General features: G+C 40.7%; 1 protein-coding gene across 3 annotated transcripts in view; it reads right to left on the minus strand.

Moving 5' to 3' along the window:
• GLI3 (GLI family zinc finger 3) overlaps nucleotides 1-12,272 on the minus strand; it is a 278,504-nt gene that overhangs the window by 159,188 nt on the left and 107,044 nt on the right. The window contains exon 1 of one of the 3 annotated variants that reach the window (XM_088797851.1): nucleotides 11,891-11,934. The exons of the other annotated variants lie outside the window; for them this stretch is intronic. The gene's annotated coding sequence lies outside the window, so the exon portion shown is untranslated. Of the gene's footprint in view, nucleotides 1-11,890; nucleotides 11,935-12,272 lie in introns of those variants that run through there. 3 annotated transcript variants of the gene reach the window in all.

The raw sequence follows: 12,272 nt of genomic DNA on the forward strand, positions 1-12,272 counted from the left end.
TTTGTGCACAGTTAGTTCTTTGTTTAATCGAGAAATCTGCCTGACCTCTGATTGGGCTGATTTCCCTAGGCTGGGAGTGAAGGTTATTTCCTGATGTCTTTTGGGAGCAGCAATCTCTCTAATACGTTTCTGAATTATTCCAGACCGCGCTGGGGCTGAACAGGAGAACAAAGCCCTGTTCCACAGCAGAAAGACTAACTGAGCTCCCAGCTGGGAAGGTTTAGGCAGAGATTTATAAGCACAAACACTGGAGAAATTTGCAAGTAATTGCATGTGGTTGCTCTCTGTTGTGGCATGCAGTAAACCAGTATTTATTAAAATATATCAGCAAGGTACTGTTTATTACTCTCTCTCCTTGATGCCTTGTAGAGAAATAAAGTGTTGGGCTTTTTTCATTTCTTTAAATTAAGAGTCCAAAACAGTATTTCAAAGAAAGTAAGGAAGAAGCTGAAATTGGACACACAGGCTCAGTAACTATTGCCCTTTAGTTAAGTTGGAGTTCAAATACAAACAGTCTCTAGATCTGCTGTTCTGCTTTCATCTTGTAAATATCAGCTTTCTTTTTCAATTCATAAGGTTTCATGAATCCATTACTGGAGGATCAACAGTTACCATTTTCTTGTATGGAATTTCTGTTATTGTTCTTGCACTGCAACCTGCATACCTGAGTGCTAAACAGGCACATGTTCAAAAGATATAAAACGTCAGCTCAGAATGTCACAGATTAATATGGGAGAGACTTCAACAAACAACAGAGAAAGAGATACCATGTTCACTGGCTCCCCATCTGTGAACTTCCCTGTCAGCAGTTACTCTGGGTATTGGTTTGGAAGTGAGAGAATGTCAGAAGAAACCAGACGGGTGACACGTATTCCCTCTCCCAACTTTGATCACAGCTCTTTCCCTGCTTCAGGGTTCCCATTCTCATGTTGGACCCACATCATTCCACAAGATGCTCCCAACACAGTGGTTCTCGAACTTTAGTTGCATCAGCATCACCCAGAGAGCCTGTTAAAATGGGGCCCCAGAATCTGCATTTAACAAATTACCTCGAGATGCAGGCGCTGCCGGTCCCAGAGACCACACTTTGAGAACCACTGGTCTAAAACAGGTAGGTGGGCACCGATGCAGAGCTGTAAAGGCAGGAGGTACAAAACTACAGCAAATAATGACAACCAGATTGCACGTTTTTCCTCTTTCCACATACAGAAATGAGTGCCAGTGTCTGTTACTTTCACCACCCACTTTACACACACATGGTGCTCACACTGCCTCCATCTAAGGTCGCCAAGACCCCTCCCACCTTCCCTTCCACTGGGAGAATGTGGATGGGAGCACCGATCCCGGAGTGAGAGCTTAAAACTTCCATGTTTGCTCTTCTAAGGGCTGTACTCTCCTCACATCCCAACTTCCTCTTCCAACAGCCACCCACCGGGAGATGGGCGTGAACACCTGGGCAGCACCTGCTGTGCAGTAGGCACTCACTGAACACTAGCTGCGGCCCTTTCATTTTATTTATTTTTCTTTTTTTATTACTTGCAATTTTATTTAATATTCTACCATGGCTTCTTGATAGCTGTGGCCCTTTTAAAACCCTAATCATTAAAGTCAAATCAGAACATAAGAAGAGAGGTAGGCGGGTCCCTCTTTGTTCCCTGAAGGCTGCAAACTAAGCAGGGCAACTTGCATTTTCTGAATTGGAGCATTTATAATTAATAAGTCCTAGGTATTAAAATAAAAAGGTCCCAAGCAGTGGCATCATGTGGCTGGTGGGTGAGGCTGGTCACAGAGGGCAACCACGACTGCCCCTGACGTGGCTATTTCCTGCACACCTGCACCTGTATCCTTAAAGCTGAGCATAGCAGGTTCTCTCCAATGTCATGACATGAAGACAAGGAATTGGTGACCATCACGAGCAACAAATGAAAATGCTATGAGATAAAAGTAAGCCAGGCAAGAAAATAAAATAGTGTCTTTTGTTTTTAACTTAAAATATTGTACAGAAAATGTCCTGGCTTTTACAAATGCTTTCCAATCATAAAACTATTACCTCCTGGTCATATAAAATCAGATTTCCTATGATTTTTATTAACGAAGAACAATGAGGTCTGCATATTTGAACAAACTGGCCAAAAGTGATACTCCTGTAGCAGGAAGCTAACCTGCTCCGTTCCTGCAGTATTCTTTTATTCGTTTTTTATTTTTTCAGTTTTACTGAGATATAATTGACATACGGTTCTGTGTAAGCTTAAGGAGTGCTGCATAATGACTTCACACACATATATTGTGAAATGATTACCACAGTAAGTTAACATCCATCTCCTCATATAGTTACAAACATTTTGTTTTCCTTTTGAACTTAGGATTTACTCTCATTAGCAACTTTCAAGCATACCACACAGCAGTGTCAACCGCAGTCATCACGTACAAACCTCGATTGTTTAGGAATGGTAGGCGCTTCATCCCAGTAAGTTCTCGCAGACCTGCCCATCCCTCAGGATGGCCTCTGAAGTAGATGCTTGGCCTCAGTAAGGAAACTGAGGTGTTAGGTGAACTATACGGATATCTCAACAAGAAAATGGCTGAAGAGTTGAATCCTGTTCTTCCTGATCCCCAAATCATACCTGATTTCCCTCCAAGCCACCACATCATCAGTACCCATCTTTCCTTTACTAGAAGCATGCAGCGGGGAGAAAAATGACTGAATGGGGAATATTTTTACTAGAACAAGTAAGACCTCTCAACCAAAATAAGCAAAAGGATAAATCTGGATACTAAATACTAAACTTGTACTACTCCAAACTTCTTATCTACTTTTATACCTCTACTGTTTCGTAGTGTTTATTACAAATGAACAAAATGTTAGCATTCATATCAAAGAAAATCAAGGGCGAAGACCATTATGGCATCTATTTTAAACACGAATGTCTGGAGTATATATTCATCAGCTCTTTAATTAACAGCTTCTACTTTGATGGAGGTCCCTTTTTTTCACCAGCCATGCCTATTTTCCCATTTCTGGATATAATCAAATTCAATCAATGTTTCTACATTCTAAATCTGACAATCTCAGAATTAAAAACTTACTTTAAAACAAATGCACAGTCTTGACCAAAAAAGGAAAGAAAAATAATGCATAAATTCAGTATTCAGGACAGTATTTTCATATTTAGGAAGGTCTGTGATTTTGTTGATGACACATATCCAAATATGTATGCATTCAAATGCATACAAAGGCGTATATTTCTATTGCCCAAACAGAAATTCAGATATACAAAACCTAATTGTACAAATTATCCTTACTGCATGTTGTTAATTCAGTTTAGGTACATTACATAAGAAACAAGAGAAAAATTCTCCATAGCATTAAATAACTTGGTATCTGACCTCCTGTAAAGATATTCAAGTAAAGAAAGTAAATGGATTTAATTAAGTATTCAAATTTATATTTAAGCAACTATTAACAATAAAGTGTAATTCAAGTAGGAATATAATGTATAACAGCCAGGTGAGTACATTGACAGGATCTTTTTAAGACAAAAACAATCTAAGTGTTTACCAATTGGGAATTTTAAAAAATTGAGAGTGACACCTGACCTTTAACCCTGAAAGCAGTGGTTCTCACACTATACTGTACTAAAACTTGTTACAAACACAGGATCCCAAACTCAGTTCCCAGAAATTCTAATTCAGGAAGTCTGCGGTGAAGCCCAGGACTCTCCCAGCTAAGAAGACACCATACGGTTAGTTCTGATGCTACAATTTGAGGAGTCGCACTCAGAGGCAAGGCCCCTGAGACCCACGAGTCATCATGCTCTGTGTAACTCCCAAACCACCTCTTTTATGTCTCACCTTCCACTAAATACTCACTTGTGGGGGGAAGAAAGTTACCCTCCAAAAACACTACCTTGGGGGTGATTTTCGTTTTGATAACTGGGTAAATTTCAATCAATGTAAGCATACAACAAAACAATCCCTTGCAGAAGTTTAAAGCTTAAAGCCCATACTTATCCCTATGCTGTCCAGTGGTCCCTATGATGACATCTTCTTCTTCCACTAAATTGACTGCTAGGGCTTAGCTTGCTTCTGTTGCTATTTTAAAGATTATTTCAAATTTGCAGAGTCTGGCCTGCGCACAATTAACACATGGACAACACTTACTCTGGGAGCCATGACCAGTATGGCACTTGTTTTAGTCCTAGTGCCCCTCTTGTGAAGAACCAGAGTGACACCAGAGAAGCTACATAAAGGCAGTTATGGGATGTTAATAACTTTTCAGTCATTGCCAGTGAAAGTTACCCTGAACCACTGACTAAAGGGTGAGAAGCCACAGGTCTCACTGCTAATTCCCAGAACTGTCCCCGTCCTCAAGCTGCATCACACTCGCTCCCCTTCAAACCCATGCCTCAAAGTTCCCCACCTGCCACCTTCAAGTGCCACTTGATGGTCTATGAAAGGCTTTGTTCCACCAAAAGTTCAAAGTTTCAGGACAAAGTTTATTTCTGAAATTCAGGAGATAGTTTTGTTTAGTTGTTGCTGCTGCTATTGTGTGTGTGTGTGTGTGTGTGTGTGTGTGTGTGTGTGTGTGTGTAACAAGGCAGAAGTAAAACCTGCAGCTTCTCTTTTTCTAACAGGAATACTTAAAAGAGAAAATCTAATAAAGTTTAAGATTGTTCATTAAAAGAATCTATTTTTTAAATTAAGTGCTTCAAAAAATATGCAATTTATACAAATGGATGTGTTCCTTGGTACACCTGTGGAATCTTTCTTACAAACTTGTGTTTTTAAGGGCAATGTGTCAGAAGCACTCACCAACCCAGTAGCATCATTCTTTCTTTCTAAAGAGAGAGAATTGACAGGGAGTAGAACAAAAAATATACATATTAAAAACCTCCAAGGAGCAGGGTGGATAAGTAACAGAGCTGACAATTTAGTGCTGCAGGGTCACTGCCTCTGGAGCAAGACAGAAACTCAGCCATCACCAGAAAGGGAAGTGAAGGGTGCTGATGTTTCGCTGCTTAAATATCAGTAACTTGGAGAGGGACAAGAGGAAGCAAGGGACTGCCGCAGTGCCTTGGAGAGGTGGCCCACTGTCTGACTGGGCTTCTGGACCAAACCATGCCATGTATACCCGAAAGAGGATTAATCCTCAAGGAGCACTGTGGTGATATCTTAAAAGACTGAACAACAGCAGCCATTGCAGAGGAAGGCACTCACCTGCTCCCCAAAGTCTGGCTCGCAAAAGTTAAATCAAAGCCAGTGGGCACCAGAGAGTGGGCTGCTGCAGGAGTCCCTGATCTCAGCTCCAGCGGGTGCAGCCACTGTGACTCTCTTGAACTGCCACCTGCCCAGACATCTTTGAAGGCAACGCTAAGCCTCTGATGGATCTGACCTCCTTGAGCTGAGATCCTTTTATGTCTCTCTTCATTTTCCACCCTGCTATATTCGTCCCCTGCCACGCACACGACATTAGACAAAGGGAGTTCTCACTCCTGACTCACTGTCCCCAGCCATTTGAAAGCAAAGAAAAACAATGTTAAGGATTATAATCCGCCTCCTCTAGTAATGTGGAGCCATCCTCAGGAGACAAGCCTCTTATTTTTGAGAGTATAATTCGAGTGCATTTATGTGAAGGAGCTTTACCATGGGGTTTGATGGCAGTGGATCCAAGATCTGAAAGCTGCATATCTGTGATAACTTAAAAACACAGCAATGGTCCTACAGAACTTGACTAATACTGTCATTTTTAACAGGAGGAAAACCGATTCTAAAACATTCAAACAAACATGCTTACCAACTCACTAAACATTGGGACTTGAAAACGGATGGCAACAAACAAATGTCCTGAAACCTTTTATAAAAAAACTGAAAGAAAAAAAAAAGATAGGAAAAAGAAATATTAAACACATACATGTACTGTAGATGAGGAAAGTTTAAAAAATGAACTAGTTCCCTCTGGGGCCTTTCTCAAAGGCTAGCAGTATCTGACATTTCCAAATCATACTGGGAGGAAGGACAGTGTCTGTGTTTCTCTGAAAAGGTCTGCCATTTAAGGGGAGGGAACACCACTAAGATCCAAATTCATTCAATACAAGATTTCTCAACAACCTACTTATGCTGTCACACAAGTCTGTCTCCACATATTGCTTTAATAATACTCACTTCTGTGACTATTCCTCACATCTAGTGAAAGCCTAACATTCCTTACTGACTAACACTGATTAAGAGTGATATTATTTTAATACTTTGCCTCATCTCACTAAAGATTTCAGGCAGCATTAAAGAATTCAGTGAAAAGGTAGAAAATGCTAATACAATAAAAATCCAGTCAGGGAGCAGTCCAGATAGTCACCTAGAGAAAGTTAAATAAAAAATGCAGGCCATAGAGCCAACAGAGTTAGAATATCTGAGCAACAAATTTAAATCTGAGTTTCGTGGTAGCAAAAGGGAAAAGTGAAACAAAGTTATCTATACAACGGGCCGGCCCGGTGGCTCAGGCGGTTAGAGCTCCGTGCTGCTGACTCCGAAGGCTGCCGGTTCGATTCCCACATGGGCCAGTGGACTCTCAACCACAAGGTTGCCAGTTCAATTCCTCGACTCCCGCAAGGGATGGTGGGCTATGCCCCCTGCAACTAGCAACAGCAACTGGCCCTGGAGCTGAGCTGCGCCCTCCACATCTAAGATTGAAAGGACAACAACTTGACTTGGAGAAAAGTCCTGGAAGTGCACATTGTTCCCCAATAAAGTCCTGTTCCCTTTCCCCAATTAAAAAAATATATATATCTATACGGTATTTTGCTAGGCATATAACCTCCCTAGCCTATAGTATATCGTATAGTTTTATATCTGTCTGTATAATATTTAAACACTTCAGAAAAGTATATACCTCAAAAGAAATAAGCCCACAGTTCTGTAACTACCACAGCCTTTTTTGGGGATCTGAGTTCCAGTCTGGACTCCCAAACCCATTCATTCAGAAAAGGAAAAGGGCTGGGAACCTGAAGGGCTGGGAAGCTGTGGCCTTCCTGGTTCTGGCTTAGAGGGCTGCCTCCGGCCCCGGATGAGGGTCCCACAGAAAATCACAATGCTGAGGACGGGTCCAGAGCCAGCCCATGTGGAACCACACCTCCTTACATTCCCAACACCCAGTGTGGCCTCACCAAGTCTGAGCCTATTCCAGCTTTCAGTTTAGATTTTTATCTTTTCAGTCTTTCACCAGCTTTCAACCATAAGATCCTGTTCTCTGATGGACAGCCTATCTTCCCACTTCTGACATGGCTCTCGACTGCAGGCAGCCCTTGCAGTGAGGAGCTTTTTCAACCTGAGCCCGAGGGGCCCTGCAGGAGGTGGACCACTGTTCCCGGACTCCGAGCACAAACTGCCTCATGCTCTCCCGTCCAAGCCGGTCCAGGACGTTTCTCCCTGACACTACAGCCCATTACAAATCCTTCAGGGTTGCCTGATTTAGAAAAGAACACACTGACATTTACTCCATGTGAGGTGAGCAGAGTGTATTTACAGCTCATAAATCTCCTCACCGCCCTCTTTCTTCTCAATGAGATCTGACTTGTAAAACTGTTTGCAGACTGTGGCACCATCTACGCAGCACATGTGCATCCATCTCTTAAACACAGCCAGTTTCTACAGTGGAACAGTTTATTTAGCACCAACCTAAAATCTTTAAACCCTAATAATACTTGGGGCAGGTTGAAAATAACTTTCCCAATTTTAAAAACAGACATGTTTTATACAATACTATACATTTCTCCAAGTTTGTGATTTTTTAACAGTGCAGTGACATTAAAATGAACATTAAAAAATAAACTATAGTTTATTAGCCAGTTTCCTTAAAATATACCTAATATGAAAAAAAGTAAAACTAAAGAAAACAGACACATATGCAGGAACACATATATAGATTTTACAAGAAAAACTTTCCTATGCAGCAAGTCTGTAGTGAATGGGCACTCAATTTAAGACATAATTTGACAATATCATCCATTTTAATCGTTTGTTATGACATTAGCCAGAGTTGAATTACTTAATTTAAATTTCTACTGAACCACCACATTAGTTGCTCTTTTAAAAAGTCTACTTGAGTGAAAAAACAAACCAGGGGAAACTTTTCTCCGGACACAAATGACTATCCCTCCAGTGGGAAAGAGCAGGTCTTTCAAAAGACTTTGTGGCTGCACTGGGAGTTGCCTTTGGGAAGCTACGCAGTCTTTGTATGTTATTCCATAAAATATGACCCAATTACCATACCTAGTTTTAATCCAGGTCAGGCTTTTCCCAGTTCTTAGGGTTAAATTTCATTATTTTCAAGCTTCTCAAATTTGTACTAACATAAGAGAATAAAATACATTCTAAAAGCTAAAAGTAAAGAAAATTATAAAGAACTATTTAGGCACATCAAGAGAGATTCTAAACTTGTGAAGGACAATCCATGAGTCACACTCTCTTTGGACGTAAGTGTCTCCCTTCCGGAAGAGAGGCAGAGTGTCAGAGTGGTGGAAGCACCTGAGAGGTAGACTGTCCACAGAAGGGAAGCTGCCTTCTGGGTGTTGTAACATCCTCTCACTCCGCTCCAGTTAACCTGGGAAGTCACCATGACTTCCCCCATTTGAAAGATGAGGAAGCCAGAGGTCAGCATTTGCTCAAGGTCAGAAGGTGACCGAGCTGAGACTGGATCCTAACTTTAGCTAACTCTAGATCTTTTCGCAATATACCAAAAATGAAAAACATTTAATTTGTCATTTCTAGCTTAAGACGGCAGGCTGGACCAACACCTTTCTCACTCATCCCTTTGAAGACCTCTCTGAAATAAAAAGATGGAAGTAGACATAATAATGATAAAAATACCAATAAGTAATAAAATGTACTGAGTACTTACTTTGTGCAAGCTACTTCTAAGAGCTTTATTTATATTAAATAATTCAATCCTCAAAACAAGCCTCTGTAGCAGGTGCTGCTATTATCCATTTGAAGAGATGAGAAAGCAGAGGCTCAGAAACGCTAAGGAATTTCCCCATGATTACATAGTTCGAAGTGGCAGAACCAGAGTTTGAACCCAGGCCATCTGGCTCCAAAGCCCATACTCTTAAGACAGTCAATGAAATAAATAAAATGAGAATAAAAAAATGTAACCAACTTCCACAAGATGCACAGTGGCTAAGACCGGAATTGTAATTGAGACATGGAAAAGCAGCCGCCTAGTCTACTATTTAAGGGGCAAAGAAAGAGCGGACAACCAGTCCACCTCGGACGCCCTGGGCTATATTTACACAATATTTACACGCGACACCTGTGCAAGTAATGGCCTGCCTTCTGCCCACAGCACAGCGACATCCCTCTGCCCCAGAAAAGGGAATCCAGCAGTGATTTGGAGTCCTTCTCCCTATCCCAGGTCTCTCACTCACATGCAGCCACATGAGAGCCACACCACATCTCACCTCCAATGGTCAGCACCTGAGCCACACAGGTTCTCATTGCTGCCCAGAATCAAGCCCTCCTCGCCCTGGCATGTGAAGGGCCTGTCTTCCTTCCCTAATGGAAATCCTGCCGTAGATACATGTTAGGATGCCCACTCTAAGGCAAGCAGGCCTCCTCACGTAAGCCTGAGCACAGGAAACCGAGGGCAGCCTCCTTCTCCAAGGCTTTCACATAAATGGACACCCAGGATCACTAGGGTCATGAGGAAACAGAAGGGCATAAACGAGAATGACCAAAATAAACAAGAAAAAAACTAGCCCTGAGGAAACTTTTGGAGGGTTCCGAGAGTACAGTGGACCCCGGAACAACAGAGGTTTGAAATGCAAGGGTCCACTCATATGTGGATTTTTTTTTTCAATAAATACTGTCAATATATTTTCTCTTCCTTATGATTTTAATACATTTTCTTTTCTCCAGCTTATTTTATTGAAAGAATACAGTACATAATACATATAACATACAAAACATGTGTGAATTGTTTATGTTATCGGTAAGGCTTCTAGTCAACAGTGGACTACTTGTAGTGAAGTTTTGGGGGAGTCAAAAGTTATACACGGATTTTCAGGGGTCGGCATCCCTAACACCTGCATTGTTTAAGGTCCACTGTATTACGTACAAAAGGCAAGACCAAGACACTAAGGGAGCCATAAGAGAATCAAATTGAAAATTAGAACCATGATTGCCGAAATTAAAATATCAGTAAAAGCATTGAAAAATGAATTCAATTTCCCAAAACACAGAACCAGAAGCAAACAGATAGAGAATACGAGAGAAAAGATGAGACACAGAGAAATAACCCGGGAGGCCTAACATTCAACTAAACAGAGTCCAAGGAAGAAGGAACAGAGAAAACAAAACAGGATGGATTAAATGATCTAAAATATAAGAGTACAACTCATCCCCAGAGATAACGAATGCATCTTCAGATTGGAATAGTCCACCAAGTGATAAGCAAAATGAATGAAAGTAAAATTAAATTTAAAATACCTACATCTGGGGACATGCTTTCAGACCACTAAGAGTAAAAAGATCCCAACAGATTCCAGAGAGGAAAAGGAAACTACCTACAAAGGAATACAAATCAAAGAGGCATCAGACTTCTCATCTACAACTTTGGATGTTAACAGAAAATGCAGAAATGCCTTTGGGGTGGGGCGGGGGGGCGTGGGTGGTGATTTTTTTAATTTAGAGTTTAAGGTAAACTATCAAACAAAAACAAGGGCAAAATATATTTTCACACAGGTAAGAACTCAGAAAGGGTACCCCCCCATTGTTGGGAAATTATTTGATGTACTCCAATAAAATAAAAGGATAAACTAAGAATGACAAAGCTGGTTAAGACCCTGGAAATAGTAGTTCCAAGCTGGATGATTGTGAAAGGATACCCTGACACACCTGGTTCAGACTGCTTGCGATATGGGTGCTCTCCCACAAGGGCAACAGATATGGTTAGTAAGGCGGGGGGAATGTAAGGATATTAAGGCAAATAAGAGAGGAAAAGCTAAAGCAACTACAAAAATGTAATACAATACATATGTAAGCAATTAAGAGAGGGTAAGAAGAGATAAATCACTTGTTCTTAATGCAAGACCCATGATAGTCAGTGACTTAGGAATTTGAACACTGGACCTTCAAAGAAGTGTGATCCTAATACTCTGTTTCCAGTATTGAGAATTTCCACAGCCATAGGCTGTAGATGCTTTACTCATTTTTTCACTTTTAAAGTCAGCCTCTGAACAGAAATACAGCACATGTGCTGATCATAATACACCATGGAGACACTGACAACTCTAATACTGGAATAGAGAAACCTGGCTCCAGAAGATGGAGTGGGGAGGGTGGCCTAATAACCTCATGTTTTGAGCTGGAAAATCAAAAGTTATCGAGGTTTAAAATATTCTTTATTAATATAATGTCAAAATGAAAGAAGAGGAGGCACAGTGTTAGAAAATTAAAGGTTAACTCTCATACTGGAGAGTCAATAAACTGTACTGAATAAAAATATCTAGAGTTCGTATGTCAGAAAACAAAAGTATAAGCACATTCTGGTCTTTCTACCAAAAAAACTAAAACAGATATAGAGTAAATTGTCCTTGGGACTGGGGCTGGAGCAGGAAGAATGGGGCGACTTTAGTTTTCCATCCTAACTCTGTGCACCTCATGAATTGTTGAAATGAGCATGTGTTATAAATATAATTTTAATAAAAATCCAACACTGTTAAATTATAAAGCAAACTTAAAGCTTTCTTTCTGGATCTTTTCTAGGGAAAATAACAAATGAATACCAGAGTAATCAAATAATCACCATATATATAAGAAAACTTCAACTTTTACAAATCTGCTTTTCCTGTTCAGTGTTTACAAACCAGTTTCAAGGAGGAACTCTGCTTGTACCTACCTCAGCTTTCCCAGTTTAGAACATCACTCTGGAGTGGAATCCTAGTAAGATCCTTTTAAAACTCCTGTGGATTGGCGGCACACAGCTTCACAGGTTTTATTCCATTTTGGCATCCTGAGAACATCAGCTCTCATCGTTCAAATAAACGTAGCATCACTTGACACAGAAGAGCCAAAATTAACAGGATGATTTTGTAGAGCATTTAACTGAGACTGGGAAAAGATGCTAAACAATGTGGAAATAAAATGAGCTCTAAAAGAATACAAGAATGTTCACTTATCACTCTACAAAGAATCAAGTGCTTTAATTCTCTGCACGTCACCATACCCTACCGTTATCCCCAATGCCTAAACCTCTCCTACAGTTTCAGAACACAAAAAGG

The sequence above is a fragment of the Rhinolophus sinicus genome, chromosome 4 (genome assembly GCF_057876585.1).
Source record: "Rhinolophus sinicus isolate RSI-liver-muscle chromosome 4, RSI-T2T, whole genome shotgun sequence".
NCBI classification, from domain to species: Eukaryota; Metazoa; Chordata; class Mammalia; order Chiroptera; family Rhinolophidae; genus Rhinolophus; species Rhinolophus sinicus.